Source organism: Scyliorhinus torazame, chromosome 5 (genome assembly GCF_047496885.1).
Source record: "Scyliorhinus torazame isolate Kashiwa2021f chromosome 5, sScyTor2.1, whole genome shotgun sequence".
Classification (NCBI taxonomy): domain Eukaryota; kingdom Metazoa; phylum Chordata; class Chondrichthyes; order Carcharhiniformes; family Scyliorhinidae; genus Scyliorhinus; species Scyliorhinus torazame.
Genome location: NC_092711.1, coordinates 135,070,879 through 135,095,464, shown reverse-complemented (window position 1 = coordinate 135,095,464; position 24,586 = coordinate 135,070,879). Strand labels below are relative to the sequence as shown.

Here is a 24,586-nt window from a genome sequence, read left to right as displayed (position 1 = left end):
TGGATTAACATCAGTACAGATACAGTCAGAAACACAGGGTGCTGGGGGAGAGGTGTTACAGAGTGACAGTGTGAGGGAGCTGGATTAACATCAGTACAGATACAGTCAGTAACACAGGGTGCTGGGGGAGAGGGGTTACTGAGTGACAGTGTGAACGAACTGGATTAACATCTGTACAGATACAGTCAGTAACACAGGGTGCTGGGGGAGAGGGGTTACTGAGTGACAGTGTGAGGGAGATGGATTAACATCAGTACAGATACAGTCAGTAACACAGGGTGCTGGGGAGAGAGGGGATACTGAGTGACAGTGTGAACGAGCTGGATTAACATCAGTACAGATACAGTCAGTAACACAGGGTGCTGGGGGAGAGGGGTTACTGAGTGACAATGTGAGGGAGCTGGATTAACATCAGTACAGATACAGTCAGTAACGTAGGGTGCTGGGGGGAGAGGGGTTACTGAGTAACAGTGTGAAGGAGCTGGATTAACATCAGTACAGATACAGTCAGTAACACAGGGCGTGGGGGGAGAGGGGTTACTGAGTGACAGTGTGAGGGAGCTGGATTACCATCAGTACAAATACAGTCAGTAACACAGGGTGCTGGGGGAGAGGGGTTACTGAGTGACAGTGTGAGGGAGCTGAATTAACATCAGTACAGATACAGTCAGTAACAGAGGGTGCTGGGGGAGAGGTGTTACTGAGTGACAGTCTGAGGGAGCTGGATTAGCATCAGTACAGATACAGTCAGTAACACAGGGTGCTGGGGGAGAGGTGTTACTGAGTGACAGTCTGAGGGAGCTGGATTAACATCAGTACAGATATAGTCAGTAACACAGGGTGCTGGGGGAGAGGGGTTACTGAGTGACAGTGTGAGGGAGCTGGATTAACATCAGTACAGATACAGCCAGTAACCCAGGGTGCTGGGGGAGAGGGGTTACTGAGTGACAGTGTGAACGAGCTGGATTAACATCAGTACAGATACAGTCAGTAACACAGCGTGCTGGGGAGAGAGAGGATACTGAGTGACAGTGTAAGGGAGCTGGATTAACATCAGTACAGACAGAGTCAGTAACACAGGGTGCTGGGGGAGAGGGGTTACTGAGTGACAGTGTGAGGGAGCTGGATTAACATCAGTACAGATACAGTCAGTAACACAGGGTGCTGGGGAGAGAGGGGATACTGAGTGACAGTGTGAACGAGCTGGATTAACATCAGTACAGATACAGTCAGTAACACAGGGTGCTGGGGGAGAGGGGTTACTGAGTGACAGTGTGAACGAGCTGGATTAACATCAGTACAGATACAGTCACTAACACAGGGTGCTGGGGGAGAGGGGATACTGAGTGACAGTGTGAACGAGCTGGATTAACAACAGTACAGATACAGTCAGTAACACAGGGTGCTGGGGGAGAGGGGTTACTGAGTGACAGTCTGAGGAGCTGGATTAACATCCGTACAGATACAGTCAGTAACATAGGGTGCTGGGTGGAGAGGGGTTATGAGTGACAGTGTGAGGGAGCTGGATTAACATCAGTACAGACAGAGTCAGTAACACATGGTGCTGCGGGAGAGGGGTTACTGAGTGACAGTGTGAGGGAGCTGGATGAACATCAGTACAGATACAGTCAGTAACACAGGGTGCTGGGGGAGAGGTGTTACTGAGTGACAGTCTGTGGGAGCTGGATTAACATCAGTACAGATACAGCCAGTAACACAGGGTGCTGGGGGAGAGGGGTTACTGAGTGACAGTGTGAGGAAGCTGGATTAACATCAGTACAGATACAGTCAGTAACACAGGGTGCTGGGGGAGAGGGGTTACTGAGTGACAGTGTGAGGGAGCTGGATTAACATCAGTACAGATACAGCCAGTAACCAGGGTGCTGGGGGAGAGGGGTTACTGAGTGACAGTGTGAGGGAGCTGGACTAACATCAGTACAGATACAGTCAGTAACACAGGGTGCTGGGGGGAGAGGGGTTACTGAGTGACAGTGTGAACGAGCTGGATTAACATCAGTACAGATACAGTCAGTAACACAGGGTGCTGGGGAGAGAGGGGATACTGAGTGACAGTGTGAACGAGCTGGATTAACATCAGTACAGATACAGTCAGTAACACAGGGTGCTGGGGGAGAGGTGTTACTGAGTGACAGTCTGAGGGAGCTGGATTAACATCAGTACAGATACAGTCAGTAACACAGGGTGCTGGGGGAGAGGGGTTACTGAGTGACAGTGTGAGGGAGCTGGATTAACATCAGTACAGATACAGCCAGTAACCCAGGGTGCTGGGGGAGAGGGGTTACTGAGTGACAGTGTGAACGAGCTGGATTAACATCAGTACAGATACAGTCAGTAACACAGGGTGCTGGGGGAGAGGGGTTACTGAGTGACAGTGAGAGGGAGCTGGATTAACATCAGTACAGATACAGTCAGTAACACAGGGTGCTGGGGAGAGGGGTTACTGAGTGACAGTGTGAGGGAGCTGGATTAACATCAGTACAGAGACAGTCAGTAACACAGGGTGCTGGGGGAGAGGGGTTACTGAGTGACCGTGTGAGGGAGCTGGATTAACATCAGTACAGATACAGTCAGTAACACAGGGTGCTGGGGGAGAGGGGTTACTGAGTGACCGTGTGAGGGAGCTGGATTAACATCAGTACAGACAGAGTCAGTAACACAGGGTGCTGGGGGAGAGGGGTTACTGAGTGACAGTGTGAGGGAGCTGGATTAACATCAGTACAGATACAGTCAGTAACACAGGGTCCTGGGGAGAGAGGGGATACTGAGTGACAGTGTGAACGAGCTGGATTAACATCAGTACAGATACAGTCAGTAACACAGGGTGCTGGGGGGAGAGGGGTTACTGAGTGACAGTGTGAGGGAGCTGGATTAACATCAGTACAGATACAGTCAGTAACACAGGGTGCTGGGGGGAGAGGGGTTACTGAGTGACAGTGTGAGGGAGCTGGATTAACATCAGTGCAGATACAGTCAGTAACACAGGGTGCTGGGGAGAGGGGATACTGAGTGACAGTCTGAGGAGCTGGATTAACATCAGTACAGATACAGTCAGTAACATAGGGTGCTGGGGGAGAGGGGTTACTGAGTGACAGTCTGAGGAGCTGGATTAACATCAGTACAGATACAGTCAGTAACATAGGGTGCTGGGTGGAGAGGGGTTACGGAGTGACAGTGTGAGGGAGCTGGATTAACATCAGTACAGACAGAGTCAGTAACACAGGGTGCTGGGGGAGAGGGGTTACTGAGTGACAGTGTGAGGGAGCAGGATTAACATCAGTACAGATACAGTCAGTAACACAGGGTGTTGGGGAGAGGGGTTACTGAGTGACAGTGTGAGGGAGCTGGATTAACATCAGTACAGATACAGTCAGTAACACAGGGTGCTGGGAGAGAGGGGTTACTGAGTGACAGTGTGAGGGAGCTGGATTAACATCAGTACAGATACAGTCAGTAACACAGGGTGCTGGGGGAGAGGTGTTACTGAGTGACAGTCTGAGGGAGCTGGATTAACATCAGTACAGATACAGTCAGTAACACAGGGTGCTGGGAAAGAGGGGTTACTGAGTGACAGTGTGAGGGAGCTGGATTAACATCAGTACAGATACAGTCAGTAACACAGGGTGCTGGGGGAGAGGGGTTACTGAGTGACAGTGTGAGTGAGCTGGATTAACATCAGTACAGATACAGCCAGTAACCAGGGTGCTGGGGGAAAGGGGTTACTGAGTGACAGTGTGAGGGAGCTGGACTAACATCAGTACAGATACAGTCAGTAACTCAGGGTGCTGGGGGGAGAGGGGTTACTGAGTGACAGTGTGAACGAGCTGGATTAACATCAGTACAGATACAGTCAGTAACACAGGGTGCTGGGGAGAGAGGGGATACTGAGTGACAGTGTGAACGAGCTGGATTAACATCAGTACAGATACAGTCAGTAACACAGGGTGCTGGGGGGAGAGGGGTTACTGAGTGACAGTGAGGGAGCTGGATTAACATCAGTACAGATACAGTCAGTAACACAGGGTGCTGGGGGAGAGGGGTTACTGAGTGACAGTGAGGGAGCTGGATTAACATCAGGAGAGATACAGTCAGTAACACAGGGTGCTGGGGAGAGAGAGGATACTGAGTGACAGTGTGAACGAGCTGGATTAACATCAGTACAGATACAGTCAGTAACACAGGGTGCTGGGGGAGAGGGGTTACTGAGTGACAGTGTGAACGAGCTGGATTACCATCAGTACAAATACAGTCAGTAACACAGGGTGCTCGGGGCGAGGGGTTACTGAGTGACAGTGTGAGCGAGCTGGATTAGCATCAGTACAGATACAGTCAGTAACACAGGGTGCTGGGGGAGAGGGGTTACTGAGTGACAGTGTGAGGGAGCTGGATTAACATCAGTACAGATACAGTCAGTAACACAGGGTGCTGGGGGAGAGGGGTGACTGAGTGACAGTGTGAGGGAGCTGGATTAACATCAGTACAGATACAGTCAGTAACACAGGGTGCTGGGGGAGAGGGGTTACTGAGTGACAGTGTGAGGGAGCTGGATTAACATCAGTACAGACACAGTCAGTAACACAGGGTGCTGGGGGAGAGGGGTTACTGAGTGACAGTGTGAGGGAGCTGGACTAACATCAGTACAGATACAGTCAGTAACTCAGGGTGCTGGGGGGAGAGGGGTTACTGAGTGACAGTGTGAACGAGCTGGATTAACATCAGTACAGATACAGTCAGTAACACAGGGTGCTGGGGAGAGAGGGGATACTGAGTGACAGTGTGAACGAGCTGGATTAACATCAGTACAGATACAGTCAGTAACACAGGGTGCTGGGGGGAGAGGGGTTCCTGAGTGACAGTGAGGGAGCTGGACTAACATCAGTACAGATACAGTCAGTAACTCAGGGTGCTGGGGGGAGAGGGGTTACTGAGTGACAGTGTGAACGAGCTGGATTAACATCAGTACAGATACAGTCAGTAACACAGGGTGCTGGGGAGAGAGGGGATACTGAGTGACAGTGTGAACGAGCTGGATTAACATCAGTACAGATACAGTCAGTAACACAGGGTGCTGGGGGGAGAGGGGTTACTGAGTGACAGTGAGGGAGCTGGATTAACATCAGTACAGATACAGTCAGTAACACAGGGTGCTGGGGGAGAGGGGTTACTGAGTGACAGTGAGGGAGCTGGATTAACATCAGGAGAGATACAGTCAGTAACACAGGGTGCTGGGGAGAGAGAGGATACTGAGTGACAGTGTGAACGAGCTGGATTAACATCAGTACAGATACAGTCAGTAACACAGGGTGCTGGGGGAGAGGGGTTACTGAGTGACAGTGTGAACGAGCTGGATTACCATCAGTACAAATACAGTCAGTAACACAGGGTGCTCGGGGAGAGGGGTTACTGAGTGACAGTGTGAGCGAGCTGGATTAGCATCAGTACAGATACAGTCAGTAACACAGGGTGCTGGGGGAGAGGGGTTACTGAGTGACAGTGTGAGGGAGCTGGATTAACATCAGTACAGATACAGTCAGTAACACAGGGTGCTGGGGGAGAGGGGTGACTGAGTGACAGTGTGAGGGAGCTGGATTAACATCAGTACAGATACAGTCAGTAACACAGGGTGCTGGGGGAGAGGGGTTACTGAGTGACAGTGTGAGGGAGCTGGATTAACATCAGTACAGACACAGTCAGTAACACAGGGTGCTGGGGGAGAGGGGTTACTGAGTGACAGTGTGAGGGAGCTGGACTAACATCAGTACAGATACAGTCAGTAACTCAGGGTGCTGGGGGGAGAGGGGTTACTGAGTGACAGTGTGAACGAGCTGGATTAACATCAGTACAGATACAGTCAGTAACACAGGGTGCTGGGGAGAGAGGGGATACTGAGTGACAGTGTGAACGAGCTGGATTAACATCAGTACAGATACAGTCAGTAACACAGGGTGCTGGGGGGAGAGGGGTTCCTGAGTGACAGTGAGGGAGCTGGATTAACATCAGTACAGATACAGTCAGTAACACAGGGTGCTGGGGGAGAGGGGTTACTGAGTGACAGTGAGGGAGCTGGATTAACATCAGGAGAGATACAGTCAGTAACACAGGGTGCTGGGGAGAGAGAGGATACTGAGTGACAGTGTGAACGAGCTGGATTAACATCAGTACAGATACAGTCAGTAACACAGGGTGCTGGGGAGAGAGGGGATACTGAGTGACAGTGTGAACGAGCTGGATTAACATCAGTACAGATACAGTCAGTAACACAGGGTGCTGGGGGGAGAGGGGTTACTGAGTGACAGTGAGGGAGCTGGATTAACATCAGTACAGATACAGTCAGTAACACAGGGTGCTGGGGGAGAGGGGTTACTGAGTGACAGTGAGGGAGCTGGATTAACATCAGTACAGATACAGTCAGTAACACAAAGAGGTATCGATGGGTCCTGGGCGGTTTGTGGATGGGTTCTGGATCTAAGACTGTGGCCTAATGTTACTGTCACTGCGCTCGTAATCCAGAGGCCTCAGGCTGATATTCTGGTGGGATCGGGGTCACGGGTTCAAATCTCACCAATGGGCAATTGGTGGAATATACATTGAATGAATTGTATCTGAAATATAGGGCGCTAATCTCGGTAATGATGACAGTGGCCACAAGGACATAAATCGTAGGATCTTATGCAGGTCATTCGGCCCATCTAGTCTGTTCCACCATTCAATGAGATCGTGACCGATCTGATCTGATAATCCGCAACACTTTCCCGCCTTAGCCCCATAAACCCTCGATTCCCTCACCGATTAAAAATCTGTCTGTCTCGGGCCTTGAACATACTTAACGGCCCAGCCTCTACAGCTCCCTGCGGGAAAGAATTCCACACATTCACCCCCCTCCGAGAGGGGAAATTCCTCCTCATCTCTGTCTGAAATGGGGCGACCCCCTCACTCTGAGATTCTGCCCTCTGGTCCGAGACTCTCCCACAGGAGGAAACATCCTCTCAGCATCGACCCTGTCGAACCCCCTGAGAATCCTCTCTGTCTCAATAAGGTCGCCTCTCATTCTTCTAAACTCCAATGAGGACAGGCCCCAACCTACTCAACCTCTCCTCATAAGGAAATCCCTCCCTCCCCGGGATCAACCGAGTGAACCTTCTCGGGACTGCCTCCAATGCCGGGATATCGTCCCTTAGATAAGGAGACCAAAACTGTTCACAGAAACTATCATAGATTATCCATATAAAACAACCCCATCTGGTTCACTGATGTTCCGCTATAAGGAAAGGGAAATCTGCCGATCTTGTCCTGGTCTGGCCTACACGTGATCCCAGACCCCCTTCCCTCCAAATAGCAATGTGATTGAAACATGATTTCCCCCCCCCCCCTTCCCCAAAATGGCCGAGCGAACCTGTGGGGGCAATTAGGGTTGGGGGTGAGGAGGGGCCATGAATGCCCTAACGACGCCCGCACCCCGTGGAAAATAATTTAAAAAGCGGAGATGTGACCTGACTGTCGCCAATTGGACTTCGCACCTAGAAAGATTTGCAGAGCCAGGGGCGCTTTCTGAATGGTGAAGTGCCGTTAATAATCAGGAGCCTGAAGGGACTTGTGTCACGGGGAGGGTGGGTTGAGTCGGGCGCGAGGTGGGTGTCCGGGCTGGCGGTCGGGAGGGGGAGGGGATGGTATCCAGGAGACGGAGGTCTCTCAAAGTGTCACGAACAAATGCAGAAAATCCTCGCCAGGGTGGGGGGAGGGAAACACATGCTAATGGAATGCCGGCTCTTATCAGCTGTAGTGTGGGAAACAAAGGCTTTGATTTGACCTGTAGGCCCCGGTGAGGCCACACACCTGGAGGACTGGGTGAGTTTCGAGCCGCCGTGCCTTCTGTTGACCTTGGAGGGCACGTGTGCAAGTTAAGGCTCAATGGGAACAAACGCCCCCGGCCTCGAGGGTTAATTTACAAAGGCAGGAGATGCCAAGGGGCGGGGGGTGGGGGGGGGGGGGGGGTTCCCCCCGGAATTTAGAAGGTTGAGGGGCGATTCGCTCCAGGTTTTCAAGGTGTTGAGGGGGATTGGAGAGAGAGAGAGGGAGCGAGAGAGAGAGAAAGGGATGTGTGGGGAAAAGCATTTCTGCTGTTTGTGGGATGGTGGGGGTGGGCGGGGGGGCATGCATGGGCCTGGGGAGGGCAGAGTCGAATAAAATAGGGCGCGGGGCTTTTCGGGAGCGACATGAGGGAACACCTCAACACGCAGGCAGAGTGGGTGGGGGTGGTTTGGGGGGGGGGGGGGGGGTGTGGGTTAGCGGGAGATCTGGAGTGTTGGAAGGGAGGGGAAAGGAAGGTGAAGGGAGTGGGAGGTGGTGGGAACGGATGATTAGGGAGGGGAGGGGAGGGGGAGGGAGGTGAGGGGAAGTGGGAGGCGGTGGGAGGGAATGATTGGGGAGGGGAGGCGGAAGGAGCGAAGGTGGAGGGAGGGGAGGAAGAGGGAAGGGAGGTGGGGAGGGGTGGTTGGGGAGGGGAGGAGATGTCTGGGTAGGCAGGGAGGGGATATGGAGAGAGGGGAGGTGGATCGAGAGGAAGGAGAGGGAGAGGAGGCGGAGAGTAGGGGTAGGTGGGGAGGGGAGGCGGACGGCGCCGAGGTGGAGGGAGGGGTGGCTGAGGGAGGGGAATCAGAGGTAGGGGTGTCAGGGGGAGGGTAGCCTGGGGGAGGGGAGGAGGCGGGAAAGGAGGCTGAGGAGGGAGACTGGAGGGGTAGTGGGGCAAGGGGAGGGGATGTAGTGGGTAGATGGGGAGGGTAGGCCGGAAGGCAGAGGGCGGGGAGTCTGAGGGAGGGATGGATGAGGGAGGCAAGGAGTCCCATGTGGTTCCTGAGGCTCCGGGTGTAATGCCTCACCTTGGTGGCCCAGTCACTGTTGTCATGGAGGAAACCGTGGCAGCCACCCCAGTGAGCAGAGCAAGGCCCCACAAGCAGAATTGAGACAAATGTCCCAGTTGACGTTTTGTTTTTTTCCCTGCGTTGGTGATAGTAGAGAGGGAAGGCGAGGGAGAGAGAGAGAGATGCAGAGAGGGGGAAGAGAGCGACAGAAGGAGGGACAGAGAGAGGGAAGGAGAAGAGGAGAGAATGAGAGGGAGAAGAGGGACAGAGAGAGAGAGAGAGAGAGAGAGAGAGAATACGCACAGGGACAATGGCCCGAATGGAGGATTTGAATGAGAGGGGGGCGGGGGGCGGCAGAAGGATGTTGAGAGGTTAAAGTGAAGGGTTAGAGTCGGTGGTGAGAGAAAGTTTGTGTCGGGGGAGGAGGGGGGCGGGGGGGGGGGGGGGGGGGGGCGGGGGGGAGAATAGAGCAGTCCAGGAGTTTCGGAGAGGGGAGGATTAAATGCATTTTGGGGTTAGGGTTGAGAATTCATGAGGGGGGAGGGTGGGAGGTGGCAGCTGTGTGGGGATGGGGGGGGAGACTGAAGGGATTGGATGGGGTGGGGTGTTTTGTGGGAGTGGGGGGGGGGGGGGGTATGGCAAGGCCTGTGAGGAGGGTGGAGAAACAAGGTCATCAAATGTCGGGGAGCGTTATGCTCCCACCCCCCTCTCCCCTCATTGCCGACAAGCAAGGCCTGGAGAATAGGCCTCAGTCACTCCACTCATGCGTTCCCACCTTGCTTCTCCTGTCTAGGTGAGGCCTACCCTTCGGGAGATCGAACGGACATCGAGGCGCCATAGGCCCAAGGCCTAAGTGGATAGGCCCCTCGTGCTCGGACAGCCCTCGGCCACCTCTTCTTTCCCAATTGATTGGAACCAGTACTAGAGGTGGGTGACATTTTGGTATGGGTGTTGGTAGGGTGCATTATGGGTGGGAGGTGGGGGGGCGGGTGGGGAGGCAGGAGAGAAGAAACATTTTGCTCTTTAAAGGTTTAATTCGGTGCCCTTCGGGGCTAACTGAGCAGGCGTCCGTGCTTGTCGCAGCTTTGATGTCAACAGCAGGCCTCGGAGCCAGAAGGTCGCGGATTCAAGTCTCCCGCTCCCCCACCTCCTGTCTCCCTCTCTCTCCATCCCTCTCTCTCTCCCTCTCTGCATCCTGCTCTCTCACTTTGTATCTCCGTCCCTCTCTGTCCGTTCCTCTTGCTGCCTCTCCCTGTCTCTCACTGCCTCTTGCTTCCTCCCTCCGTCCTTCTCTCTGTCTCTTTCTCTCCCTCTCACCACCCCCCTTTATCTCCTTGTCTCTCTCTCACTCTGCCTCCCCATCCCTCTCTCTCTCTCTCCACCCCTGCCTCTCTCGTTCCGTCCCTCTCTCCCTGCGTCCCTCTCGCTCTGTCCCTCTCTCCCTGTGTCTCTCTCGCTCTGTCCCCCTCTCTCTGACCCTCTCTCCCTTTCTGTCCCTCGCTATCTCCCTGTCCCTCTCTCTCTGTCTGTTGCTCACTCTCTTCGTCCCTCTTTCTCTCTGCCCCCCCCTCTCTCATTCTCTCTCTCACACTCTGCCTTAATTGGCACTACAATACACTTGGGTTTGGCACTTCTGTACAATGCGATGAACTGAGATACGTATCATCTTCCTCGTCCTTTGGGATTGTTGGGTATCAGACAGATGTCTGCAGCAGTGCTTTGTCCCGGGCAGACAGCCAGATCAGGAAAATGCGATTTCACCTCGTTTCAAAGCACACCTTTGATTCTGATTCTTGCTCGCTCTCTCTGTCCCTCTCATCCGTCTCGTTTCGTCTGTCTCTCGCTGTCTCTTTCTCTCTCACTCCATCTCTCACTCACTTTCCGTCTGTCTGTGTCTCTTTCTCTCTCTCTCTCTCTCACTCTGTCTCTCTCTCTCTCTCTCGGGGCGCGATCGCACAGTCGCGCTGCACCCGAACAGCAGCTTGCTTCGGAGCGGCGTGGCAGCTCGAAGCCGGGAGACCGCCGCTCCCGGGATCCACCCGGCTGGCAATGCCTCGCCCCATCCGAAGCGACCTTGTGAGACGTTACGAGGCAGATTCTGCCCATTGTGGACGGGATCAGTTTTCGGCAAATCGACACATTCGGAGCGAGACAGCTAGTTTCACTCGAATGTGCAGATTCCCGAGGTACCGGCGGCATTGGGATTCACTCCTCCGCCATTCAGCACTGCTCCCCGAGGCGGTACGGCACCCGTGAGGGTCTCCCTGGGGACCAGAGGCCCCCAGGTACATGCCCTCTGGGCAGGGTGGCACCCTGGCACTGCGGCTGCTACCTGGGCACCCTGACACTGTGTGGTGAACCACTGTACACCTGTATTAGGGGATGTAAGGTAGGACCTGTACTATAGGTTCGCCGGTAGCCCCGGCCGGCTGGCTCCGCCCAGGAGGAGGAGCATAAATATGCGTGTCCTCCATCCAGCTGCCATTTCGCCAGCTGCTGTAGGAGGCCACGCAAGAGGATGAAGAGGATTTCGGCACTCTCCCGGAATCATCCAACATCAGTCCGGCACCGACGTCGCCAGCATCGGCATCGTCGCCACCGTTACGTCACTCCCAGCGGAACGTCAAGGCACCAGACCGGTTGAACCTCTAACTGGCACCGGACTTTCATGAGGACACTTTTTTTTCTCACTTGCTTTTCAATAAAAGGCTGTACATAATTTTCACTACTGTATATAGTTCTAAACCACCCCCGCCGGACTAATTTTTAACAGGGGATGAATGTGGTGAACCACTGTACACCTGTATTAGGGGATGTAAGGTAGGACCTGTACTACAGGTTCGCCGGTAGCCCCTGCCGGCTGGCTCCGCCCAGGAGGAGGAGTATAAATATGCGTGTCCTCCATCCAGCTGCCATTTTGCCAGCTGCTGTAGGAGGCCACGCATCTTACTGCAATAAAGCCACAGTTGTACCCAATCTGAGTCTTTGTACAATTGATCGTGCATCAATTTATTGCACTAAGATTTTCTACAAGATGGACAAACCAGATCGCCTGCAGCTGGATCCGCAATCGCCCGACGCCAGAAAAGACTTTAATCACTGGCTAGCTTGCTTCGAGGCTTACATAAACTCAGCGAACACCCCACCGACGGAGGCTCAGAAGATACAGGTCCTGTACTCTAGGTTGGGCACAGCGACAGGGGATCCTCATTCATGAGCGATGAGCTGCGTCAGTTCCTGCTCAGCAGGGGCATTGCCTCCAGCAGAACGACCAGCTACAACCCCCGGGGAAACGGACAGGTAGAAAGGGAGAACGGGACGGTGTGGAGGGCCGTCCAGCTGGCCCTACGGTCCAGGAACCCCCCAGCCTCTCGCTGGCAGGAGGTCCTCCCTGATGCACTACACTCCATCCAGTCACTACTGTGCACCGCTACGAATAACACACCCCATGAACGTCTGTTTACCTTCCCCAGGAAGTCCACTTCCGGGGTGTCGCTCCTGACTTGGCTCTCAGCTCCAGGACCGGTCCTGCTCCGTAGGCACGTCCGACTCCACAAGGCGGACCCGTTGGTGGATAGGGTACACTTGCTCCATGCCAACCCCCAGTATGCCTATGTGGCGTACCCTGACGGCTGCCAAGATACTGTCTCCCTCAGGGACCCAGCACCAGCAGGTTCCACTCATACACACTTCCCCGTCCAGGCGCCATCCTCACCTTCCCCGGCGCTTCCAACATTAACCCCACCAGGTCCATCCCTCCTTCCCCTGCCCACGCAAGAGGATGAAGAGGATTTCGGCACTCTCCCGGAGTCATCCAACATCAGGCCAGCATCGACATCGCCGCCACCGTAACGTCGCTCCCAGCGGAACGTCAAGGCACCAGACCGGTTGAACCTCCAACTGGCACCGGACTTTCACGAGGACACTTTTTTTTTCTCACTTGCTTTTCAATAAAAGGCTGTACATAATTTTCACTACTGTATATAGTTCTAAACCACCCCCGCCGGACTCATTTTTAACAGGGGGTGAATGTGGTGAACCACTGTACACCTGTATTGGGGATGTAAGGTAGGACCTGTACTACAGGTTCGCCGGTAGCCCCTGCCTGCTGGCTCCGCCCAGTAGGCGGAGTATAAATATGTGTGCTCCCCATACAGCAGCCATTTCGCCAGCTGCTGTAGGAGGCCACGCGTCTTACTGCAATAAAGCCACAGTTGTCCCCAATCTGAGTCTTTGTACAATTGATCGTGCATCACACTGCCAGCCTGGTACCCTGGCAGTGCCCTCCGGGTGCTAGCCTGGCACTGCCAAGGTGCCAAGCTGGCATTTCTCACACGGTGCAAATCGGGCTTTGGGGGTTGGGGGGGTTGGTCTGTGTGGGAGTTAGGGGGCCTGGCGACCCACCCATAGTGAGTTGGGGCTTGGGGAGGGTCGGCGGTCATGTTGGGTGCTCCAGACATCGGGACGCCATTTTTAAATGGAGCTCCTCAGTGCAGGAAACGGAGCGATGTGGGGGTTCGGCTGCGCGACCCCACTGATGTCCCATATCTAACTATGGGACTTTGTTCAAATTTTGTTAAATCGCATCCTCTGTCTCTCTCTCTCTCTCTCTCTCTCTTTCTATCTCTCTCACTCTACGTCCTTCTCTCTCACTCCCCCCCCTCTCTCTCTAACCCCTTCTCTCTCTCATTCTCTTTCTCTCTCTCACTCTCTGTCTCTCTCTCTATCTCTTTGGCTCTCTTTGTCTCTCTCTCTCTCTGGCACTTTCTTCCACCTCGCTCTCTCTCTGTCGCCCTCCCTCTCTCTCTGTCTCCCTCACTCTGATGTTCCCCCGTCTATCTCTAACCCTTTCTCTCTATCCCTCTGTCTCTGTCTCTCTCTCTCTCTGAGACGTTCTCCCTCCTCTCTTTCTCCCTATCTCTCTCGGTGTGTCTCTCTCTCTCTTTCTCTTTCTCCCGCTCTATCTCTTGCTATCTCTCTCTCTTATCTCTCCTTTTCTGTCTCTCTGACTCTCTCTGTCTCTCTGTCTATTTCTCCGTCTCTCTGTGTATCTCTCTGACTCTCTCTCTTTATCTCTTTCTATCTCTCTCTCCCCGTCTGTCTCTCTCACTGTCCCTCTCTATTTCACTCTCTGTCTGTCTCTCTGTCTGTCTCTGCCTGTCTCTCTCTCTCATGCTTTCCCCCGCTCCCTATCTCTATAACCCTTTCTCTCGCTCTCTCTCTTTTTGTCTCTCTCTCTGACACTTTCTTCCACCTCGCTCCCTCTCTCTCTGATGCTCCCCTGTCTCTCTCTAACCCTTTCTCTCTCTATCTCTCTGCCTCGCTTTGTCTCTCTCTCTCTAAGACTTTCTCCCCGTTCTCTGTCTCTCTCTCCTTCTCTCTTTCTCACTCTCTGCCTCCTCTCTCACTGTGTCTCTCGCTCTCTCTGTCTCTCTCTGACTTTTTCTCGCTCTCTATCTATTTCTATCTCTCTCTCTCTGTGCCTCTCTCTCAGTCTGTCTCTGTGTCTCTCTCGCTCTCCTTATCTCTCTCTGGCGCTGTCTCTGTGTCTGTCTCTATCTGACTATCTCTGTCTGTCTGGACGGGATTCTCCAATCCTGCGGCAGAATGTCTACGCCGTAACACGACGGCGTGAATGGGCCGCTGCCAGGAATAATTCTAGCCCCTACAAGCCCCTACGCAGTGGCACCGGCACCAACATTCACATGCGTGGTGGCTTCCTTCAATGCGTCGGCCCCGCGCAACATGGCGCATGAGTACAGGGGCCGGTGCGTCGGAAAAGAGGCTGGGGACAGAGAGGCCGGCCCGCCGATCGGTGGGCCCCGATCGCGGGCCAGGCCGCATCGGAGGCCCCCCCTGGGGTCAGACCCCCCCCCCCCCCCCCCCCCACCACCACCACAGGCCACCACCCGGCCCTTGCAGAGTTCCCGCCGGCTGTGAGCAGGTGTGGACGGCGCCAGTGGGACTCAGCGTTTTAACTACGGCCGCTCGGCCCATCCCGGGCCGGCCGCGTGGAGCGGCCCGCGACCAACGCCGAGCCGACCACGCCAGGGGGAGTTGGGGGGGGGGGGGGGGGGGCGGCGTGGCCCGATCGCGGGGATTCTCACGACCGGCCCTGGGCTGAGAGAATCCCGCCCTCTGTGTCTGTCTCTCTTGATCTCCCTGGGCGGATTCTCCGAGAATCGCCCGGGGGGGGTGAATCCCGCTCCGACGCCGGCTGCCGTATTCTCCGGCGCCAGTTTTCGGGCGGGGGTGGGGATCACCCCACGCCAGTCGGGGGCCGTTGGCAGCCCCCCCCCCCCCTTGCCGGCAATCCTCCGGGCCCCGATGGGCTGAGCGGCCGTCGGTTTCTGGCCAGTCCCCCCCCGGCGTGGACTGGGCATGGTCCCACACGGCGGGACCTGGCTGGTAAGTTGGCTGGTGCGGTCCTCGTGGGGGTGCGGGGGAATCCGACCCCGGGGGTGGGGGGGGGGGGGGGGGGGGGCACAGTGGCCTGGCCCGCGATCGGGGCACGCGATCTGCGGGCGGGCCTGTGCGGGGGGGGCACTTCTTCCTTCCGCGCCTGCCTCTGTAGGACTCCGCCACGGCCGGTACAGAGAAGACACTCCCCGTGTGCATGTGCCAGAATACGCCAACCGGCCTGCCCATGCACTGAACCACGGCGACGGTTCTGCGCATGCGCTAACTCGCGCAGTCCCTTCGCCACCGGCGGGCGCGGCACCAATTCCTCTGGCGCCGGAAGTACATCCGGTTGGCCTGACGCCAGAGTGGTTCGGGCCGTTCTTGGCGTCAGGCAGATTCGTCGATTGCGGTGAATCCCGCCCCCTATCTCCCTGTCTCTGTCTGACTGTGTCTGCCTCTGTGCGGGTCACAGAGGGAGAATTCAGAATGTCCAATTCACCCAACAGCACGTCTTTCGGGCCTTGTGGGAGGAAACCGGAGCACCCGGAGGAAACCCACGCACACACGGGGAGGACGTGCAGACTCCGCACAGACAGTGACCCAAGCCGGGAATCGAACCTGGGACCCTGGAGCTGTGAAGCAACAGTGCTAACCACCATCAAAACCCCTCAGCTGATTCACTAGTGGCCCCCTTTGTGGGGGGGAGGGGTTAGGGAGCTCCGCCCTCCTTACCCTGGTCTGGCCTACACTCCTGGCCCACTCCCTGCACAGAAATGTGGTTGACCTTTAACCTGCCCCCCCCCAACCACTCTCTCAAATGGCTGAGTCATTGGAGAGCCTAAATTCATGGGGGCAATTCGGGACGGGACGGGGAGACCCATTGAACCACAGAATCCCTACAATGGTGAAGGGGGCCATTCGGCCCATCGGGTCGACACCGACCCTCTGAAAGAGCGCCCCAAATAGGCCCCCCCCCCACTCTATCCCCGTAACCCCACCGAACCTTTTGGACACTAAGCGTCAATTTATCCTGACCAACCCACCTAACCTGCACATCTTTGGACTGTGGGAGGAAACCGGAGCACCCGGAGGGAACCCACGCACACACGGGGAGAACGTGCAGACTCCACGCAGAGAGTCACCCAAGGACCCTGATGCTGTGAGGCGGCGTGCTAACCCCTGTGCCACCGTGCCGCCCCTGTTTCTGGAGTCTCGCCGGCGACGCCCATGTCCCGGGACAGAATGTGAAGAAGCGGAACGTGCCCTGCCTACTTTGAACGTTCTGCTCGGCCGCTCCCCCAACAATGGAGCCAGAGGCAAACAATGGTGATCACGCCAGTGCCGGTCTCAGAGCTCCTCAAAGTGTCAACAAGCCTGGCCGGGCCAAAACGCGACAGGGCGGGAGGAAGAGGGGACTGCGGAGATGCTGATCTTTCACCCCTGAACCCTTTGGTGGTGTTTGGGGGGGGGGAGGGGGGTCGTGGGGAGGGTTAATGCCGGACGCCGGCATGGAGAAGGGTGGGGCAAAGGGCGGAGAGGAGATAGGGCTGGGGGGGTTGGGTAGATGAGAGATCCTGTCCGACCGACATTGTTGCCTCCCTGAAAAAGTGCGTGAACTGGGGGCCATTTTGAAATCAAAATGGCCACCCCCCCCGGGCATACCGGTGCACAAAGGAACCCCATCGCCCTGGCAACCACCTCTCCCCAGGTGCTGAAAGGCGGGGAGGAGGCAGAAAGGAAGCGGAGTTACAAGCACAGGCCAACTAATAAACAGATCAGGCAGGCAGGCGTGCCCGACCTCCCAACAAAAGCCGTCTTGACCTTTATTTGTGAGCTTTCTCAGGTTTCGCGCTGGGCTCCCCAAAGTGCCCCTGTGCTCACTCTCGGCATCTGTTGCGACAGCTGTTCCTTCGAATTGCAGCTCTGTTTTGGTACCTGACTTTTGTGTTACTGTTGAAGGAGGCTTGCGTGGTGAGAATGAGGATGCTGTGGAGCGAGCAAACGCCTCCAAATGCTCGTGTCTTCTGATGTCCAGGTCCGACCCCTATTGAGATCAACCCAAGACAGGGACAGCACGGGGTTAGATACAGAGTAAAGCTCCCTCTACACTGTCCCCAACAAACACTCCCAGGACAGGTACAGCACGGGGTTAGATACAGAGTAAAGCTCCCTCTACACTGTCCCCAACAAACACTCCCAGGACAGGTACAGCACGGGGTTAGATACAGAGTAAAGCTCCCTCTACACTGTCCCCATCAAACACTCCCAGGACAGGTACAGCACGGGGTTAGATACAGAGTAAAGCTCCCTCCACACTGTCCCCATCAAACACTCCCAGGACAGGTACAGCACGGAGTTAGATACAGAGGAAAGCTCCCTCCACACTGTCCCCATCAAACACTCCCAGGACAGGTACAGCACGGAGTTAGATACAGAGTAAAGCTCCCTCTACACTGTCCCCATCAAACACTCCCAGGACAGGTACAGCCGTAAAAAAAAATTGAACAGTGGCAGGAAAAACTATGCAAAGAATATGACGGCAGAACATTGTCTCAGTCGCCCCATATATCCCAGACAACCATCTTTTGAAATTTTATTTCAGCCCCGCATCGCGGTTGGCACGGTAGCATAGTGTTTAGCACTGCTGCTTCACAGCGCTAGGGTCCCAGGTTTGATTCCCGGCTTGCGTCACTGACCGTGCGGAGTCTGCACGCTCTCCCTGTGTCTGCGTGGGTTTCCTCCGGGGGCTCCGGTTTCCTCCCACAAGTCCCGAAAGACGTGCTGTTGGGTGAATTGGACATTCTGAATTCTCCCTCTGTGACCCGGACAGGCTCCGGAATGTGGCGACTGGGGGATTTTCACAGTAACTTCATTGCAGTGTTAATGTCAGCCCGCTTGTGACAATAAAGATTATTATTATATTATAGAATTCATAGAATTTACAGTGCAGAAGGTGATTCGGCCCATCGAGTCTGCACCGGCCCTTGGAAAGAGCGCCCCACCCAAGCCCACACCTCCACCCTATCCCCGTAACACAGTCACCCCATCTAATTTTTTTGGTCACTTCATCACGGCCAGTCCACCTAACCTGCACATCTTTGGACTGTGGGAGGAAACCGGAGCAGCCGGAGGAAACCCACGCACACACGGGGAGGATGTGCAGACTCCGCACAGACAGCGACCCAAGCCGGGAATCGAACCCGGCTCCCTGGAGCTGTGAAGCCACTGTGCTACCGTGCCATTTTATCTTAGAATCTATTATTTTAAGGTAAAACCTAAAAGGCCTCCTGGTCGATCGCTCCCACCCCTACTCCCGCCCCCCCTAATGCGCTGACTAAAAAGCAGACGGGGTCACGTAAGACCGCGACTGACCCCTCGATGGATCAAATCGCCCTCTCGATTGACGGTGGCGGGGCGGGGTGGGGCGGGAGGGGGGGGGGGGGGGGGGTTGGAGTTGTGCACAGGCAAGGGACAATCGGGAGAGAGGGAGAGAAAATAAATCCTTTCAGACTCTGGTGCTTTCCTGGTTACGTTTCGGATATTTTTCTGTTTGCACAGGCGAAGGTGCAGCCCCTCCTTCCCCAAACCTCGGCTGCTTTGACTGGGCCTGTTACGTAACTGCTATGGTGATTGGCTGGCGTCCCAGTTCCCCCCCCGCAGCAAACCCCCTCCCCTCCCCAACCCCCCCATCGCCACCTCAAAAACAGCTTGCTCTTTTGTGTGTGTGTGTGGCGTGGCTGGAGCTGGTTTGAGCTGGACTGGAGCAGGCGGAGCCAGTGTCTAATTTCCCATCTCCCTGTGTGTTTTTTTTCTCTCCCTCTCGCTCTCTGTCTCTCTCCCTCGCTCTGCCTGTCTCTCGCTCTCTCAGTCTCTCTTTGTTTCTCCCTCAGTCTCTCCCTGGGTGGGATTCTCCCATTCGGCGGCAGACTGCCCACGCCATCGCGTTTCACGCCGGCGTGAACGGGCCGCTGGGAGTACCGATTCTGGCCCCTACGGTTCACGCCGCTCCACAGCCTCCCATCCCGGGGCGAACTGTGAGCCGCGGGATCCGCGCGTGCGCGGTGGCCTCCCTCAACGTGGCGCGGGAGTTCAGGGGCCGGCGCGGGAGAAAATAGGCCCGGGGAGCAAGATGCCGGCCCGATCGGAGCCCCCCCCCCCCCCCCCGCCCAATGCAAACTCGTGTGGCCTTGCCCCGTTTTTAGAAATGTCTCTTTCCCACCTGCCCCCTGGAGCCCTCTCCTCCTGGACACGCCCCAAGCGAACTGTCCGCTCTCCAGCTGCGTTCGTCTTGATGGCACATGCCAGGCCTCACATGGACCCCGATCCACTGAAGCGACTTGACGGAAAGGCGGGGCTGACCTTTGAGAATGGCAGCAAGCCCGGCGAGCACTTTTTCAGATGGCTAAGTCCACCCTAGCTGTGAGAAGGGGCTGAATGGGCCTCCTCCTGTGCAACAGGCTGGAGAAGGGGCTGAATGGGCCTCCTTCCATTCCTGTGTAACAGGCTGGAGAAGGGGCTGAATGGGCCTCCTCCTGTTCCTGTGTAACAGGCTGGAGAAGGGGCTGAATGGGGCTCCTCCTGTTCCTGTGTAACAGGCTGGAGAAGGGGCTGAATGGGCCTCCTCCTGTTCCTGTGTAACAGGCTGGAGAAGGGGCTGAATGGGCCTCCTCCTGTTCCTGTGTAACAGGCTGGAGAAGGGGCTGAATGGGCCTCCTCCTGTTCCTGTGTAACAGGCTGGAGAAGGGGCTGAATGGGCCTCCTCCTGTTCCTGTGTAACAGGCTGGAGAAGGGGCTGAATGGGCCTCCTCCTGTTCCCAAGTAACAGGCTGGAGAAAGGGCTGAATGGGCCTCCTCCTGTTCCAGTGTAACAGGCTGGAGAAGGGGCTGAATGGGCCTCCTCCTGTTCCTGTGTAACAGGCTGGAGAAGGGCTGAATGGGCTCCTCCTATTCTTGTGTCACAGGCTGGAGAAGGGGCTGAATGGGTCTCCTCCTGTTCCTGTGTAACAGGCTGGAGAAGGGGCTGAATGGGCCTCCTGTTCCTGTGTAACAGGCTGGAGAAGGGGCTGAATGGGCCTCCTCCTGTTCCTGTGTAACAGGCTGGAGAAGGGGCTGAATGGGCCTCCTCCTGTTCCCAAGTAACAGGCTGGAGAAAGGGCTGAATGGGCCTCCTCCTGTGTAACAGGCTGGAGAAGGGGCTGAATGGGCCTCCTCCTGTTCCCAAGTAACAGGCTGGAGAAGGGGCTGAATGGGCCTCCTCTTGTGTAACAGGCTGGAGAAGGGGCTGAATGGGCCTCCTCCTGTTCCTGTGTAACAGGCTGGAGAAGGGGCTGAATGGGCCTCCTGTTCCTGTGTAACAGGCTGGAGAAGGGGCTGAATGGGCCTCCTCCTGTTCCTGTGTAACAGGCTGGAGAAGGGGCTGAATGGGCCTCCTCCTGTTCCCAAGTAACAGGCTGGAGAAAGGGCTGAATGGGCCTCCTCCTGTTCCAGTGTAACAGGCTGGAGAAGGGGCTGAATGGGCCTCCTCCTGTTCCTGTGTAACAGGCTGGAGAAGGGCTGAATGGGCTCCTCCTATTCTTGTGTCACAGGCTGGAGAAGGGGCTGAATGGGCCTCCTCCTGTTCCCTGTGTAACACGCTGGAGAAGGGGCTGAATGGGCCTCCTCCTGTTCCCAAGTAACAGGCTGGAGAAAGGGCTGAATGGGCCTCCTCCTGTTCTCTGTGTAACACGCTGGAGAAGGGGCTGAATGGGCCCCCTCCTGTTCCTGTGTAACAGGCTGGAGAAGGGGCTGAATGGGCCTCCTCCTGTTCCAGTGTAACAGGATGGAGAAGGGGCTGAATGGGCCTCCTGTTCCTGTCTTAACAGTGGGCATCCATTCCTCCATGCGGGGGTTGTTATAGAAACATAGAATTTACAGTGCAGAAGGAGGCCATTCGGCCCATCGATTCTGCACCGGCCTTTGGAATGCGGACCCTACTCAAGCCCACACCTGCACCCTATCCCGGTAACCCAGTAACCCCATTTAACCTTTTTGGTCACTAAGGGCAATTTATCACGGCCAATCCACCTAACCTGCACATCTTTGGACAGTGGGAGGAAACCGGAGCAGCCGGAGGAAACCCACGCACACACGGGGAGGATGTGCAGACTCCGCACAGACAGTGACCCAAGCCGGAATCGAACCTGGAGCTGTGAAGCAACTGTGTGTGCTATCGTGCCGCCCAGTTATCAGGAACCGAAGGAATCCCGCTCCCCCAGCTCAAGCAGAGGCACCTGCGCGTTGCCTCATCACGTTATCTCTGGGTTGTTGCCCGTGCCACGTGATAATGAGATGAGGAATAGGGAGAGAGAGCAATTAAACACGTGGCTACAGGGATGGTGCAGGCGGGAGGGATTCAGATTTCTGGATAACTGGGGCTCTTTCTGGGGAAGGTGGGACCTCTACAGACAGGATGGTCTACATCTGAACCTGAGGGGCACAAATATCCTGGGGGGGGAGATTTGTTAGTGCTCTTTGGGGGGGTTTAAACTAATGCAGCAGGGGCATGGGAACCTGGATTGTAGTTTTAGGGTACGGGAGATCGAGAGTACAGAGGTCAGGAGCACAGATTTGACGTCGCAGGAGGGGGCCAGTGTTCAGGTAGGTGGTTTGAAGTGTGTCTACTTCAATGCCAGGAGTATACAAAATAAGGTAGGGGAACTGGCAGCTTGGGTTGGGACCTGGGACTTCGATGTTGTGGCCATTTCGGAGACATGGATAGAGCAGGGACAGGAATGGATGTTGCAGGTTCCGGGGTTTAGGTGTTTTAGTAAGCTCCGAGAAGGAGGCAAAAGAGGGGGAGGTGTGGCGCTGCTAGTCAAGAACAGTATTACGGTGGCGGAGAGGATGCTAGATGGGGACTCTTCGTCCGAGGTAGTATGGGCTGAGGTTAGAAACAGGAAAGGAGAGGTCACCCTGTTGGGAGTTTTCTATAGGCCTCCAAATAGTTCTAGGGATGTAGAGGAAAGGATGGCGAAGATGATTCTGGATAAGAGCGGAAGTAACAGGGTAGTTATTATGGGAGACTTTAACTTTCCAAATATTGACTGGAAAAGATATATTTCGAGTACATTAGATGGGTCGTTTTTTGTACAATGTGTGCAGGAGGGTTTCCTGACACAATATGTTGACAGGCCAACAAGAGGCGAGGCCACTTTGGATTTGGTTTTGGGTAATGAACCAGGCCAGGTGTTGGATTTGGAGGTAGGAGAGCACTTTGGGGACAGTGACCACAATTCGGTGACGTTTACGTTAGTGATGGAAAGGGAGAAGTATACACCGCAGGGTAAGAGTTATAGCTGGGGGAAGGGCAATTATGATGCCATTAGACATGACTTGGGGAGGATAGGTTGGAGAAGTAGGCTGCAAGTGTTGGGCACACTGGATAAGTGGAGCTTGTTCAAGGAACAGCTACTGCGTGTTCTTGATAAGTATGTACCGGTCAGGCAGGGAGGAAGGCGTCGAGCGAGGGAACCGTGGTTTACCAAAGAAGTGGAATCTCTTGTTAAGAGGAAGAAGGAGGCCTACGTGAAGATGAGGTGTGAAGTTTCAGTTGGGGCGATGGATAGTTACAAGGTAACGAGGAAGGATCTAAAGAGAGAGCTTAGACGAGCAAGGAGGGGACATGAGAAGTATTTGGGAGGTAGGATCAAGGAAAACCCAAAAGCTTTCTATAGGTATGTCAGGAATAAAAGAATGACTAGGGTAAGAGTAGGACCAGTCAAGGATAGGGATGGGAAATTGTGTGTGGAGTCTGAAGAGATAGGCGAGATACTAAATGAATATTTTTTGTCAGTATTCACTCAGGAAAAAGAGAATGTTGTGGAGGAGAATGCTGAGACCCAGGCTATTAGAATAGATGGCATTGAGGTACGCAGGGAAGAGGTGTTGGCAATTCTGGACAGGCTGAAAATAGATAAGTCCCCGGGGCCTGATGGGATTTATCCTAGGATTCTCTGGGAAGCCAGGGAAGAGATTGCTGGACCTTTGGCTTTGATTTATATGTCATCATTGGCTACAGGAATAGTGCCAGAGGACTGGAGGATAGCAAATGTGGTCCCTTTGTTCAAAAAGGGGAGTAGAGACAACCCCGGCAACTATAGACCGGTGAGCCTCACGTCTGTTGTGGGTAAAGTCTTGGAGGGGATTATAAGAGACAAGATTTATAATCATCTAGATAGGAATAATATGATCAGGGATAGTCAGCATGGCTTCATGAAGGGCAGGTCATGCCTCACAAACCTTATCGAGTTCTTTGAGAAGGTGACTGAACAGGTAGACGAGGGTAGAGCAGTTGATGTGGTGTATATGGATTTCAGTAAAGCGTTTGATAAGGTTCCCCACGGTAGGCTATTGCAGAAAATACGGAGGCTGGGGATTGAGGGTGATTTAGAGATGTGGATCAGAAATTGGCTAGCTGAAAGAAGACAGAGGGTGGTGCTTGATGGGAAATGTTCAGAATGGAGTTCAGTTACAAGTGGTCTACCACAAGGATCTGTTCTGGGGCTGTTGCTGTTTATCATTTTTATCAATGACCTAGAGCAGAAGGGTGGGTGAGTAAATTTGCAGACAACACTAAAGTCGGTGGTGTTGTCGACAGTGCGGAAGGATGTAGCAGGTTACAGAGGGACATAGATAAGCTGCAGAGCTGGGCTGAGAGGTGGCAAATGGAGTTTAATGTAGAGAAGTGTGAGGTGATTCACTTTGGAAGGAATAACAGGAATGCGGAATATTTGGCCAATGGTAAAATTCTTGGAAGTGTGGATGAGCAGAGGGATCTAGGTGTGCACGTACATAGATCCCTGAAAGTTGCCACCCAGGTTGATAGGGTTGTGAAGAAGGCCTATGGAGTGTTGGCCTTTATTGGTAGAGGGATTGAGTTCCGGAGTCATGAGGTCATGTTGCAGCTGTACAGAACTCTGGTACGGCCGCATTTGGAGTATTGCGTACAGTTCTGGTCACCGCATTATAGGAAGGACGTGGAGGCTTTGGAGCGGGTGCAGAGGAGATTTACCAGGATATTGCCTGGTATGGAGGGAAAATCTTATGAGGAAAGGCTGATGGACTTGAGGTTGTTTTCGTTAGAGAGAAGAAGGTTAAGAGGAGACTTAATAGAGGCATACAAAATGATCAGAGGGTTGGATAGGGTGGACAGTGAGAGCCTTCTCCCGCGGATGGAAATGGCTGGCACGAGGGGACATAACTTTAAACTGAGGGGTAATAGATATAGGACAGAGGTCAGAGGTAGGTTCTTTACGCAAAGAGTGGTGAGG

The 24,586-nt window shown here is 54.6% G+C and overlaps 1 protein-coding gene across 2 annotated transcripts in view; it reads left to right on the top strand.

The window, feature by feature from the left end:
* The window catches only part of LOC140419823 (protein NDRG2-like), a 270,374-nt gene that overhangs the window by 74,966 nt on the left and 170,822 nt on the right, over positions 1-24,586 (top strand). For both annotated transcript variants that reach the window (XM_072503848.1, XM_072503846.1), the window contains exon 2: positions 9,670-9,803. The gene's annotated coding sequence lies outside the window, so the exon portion shown is untranslated. The remainder of the gene's footprint in view (positions 1-9,669; positions 9,804-24,586) is intronic.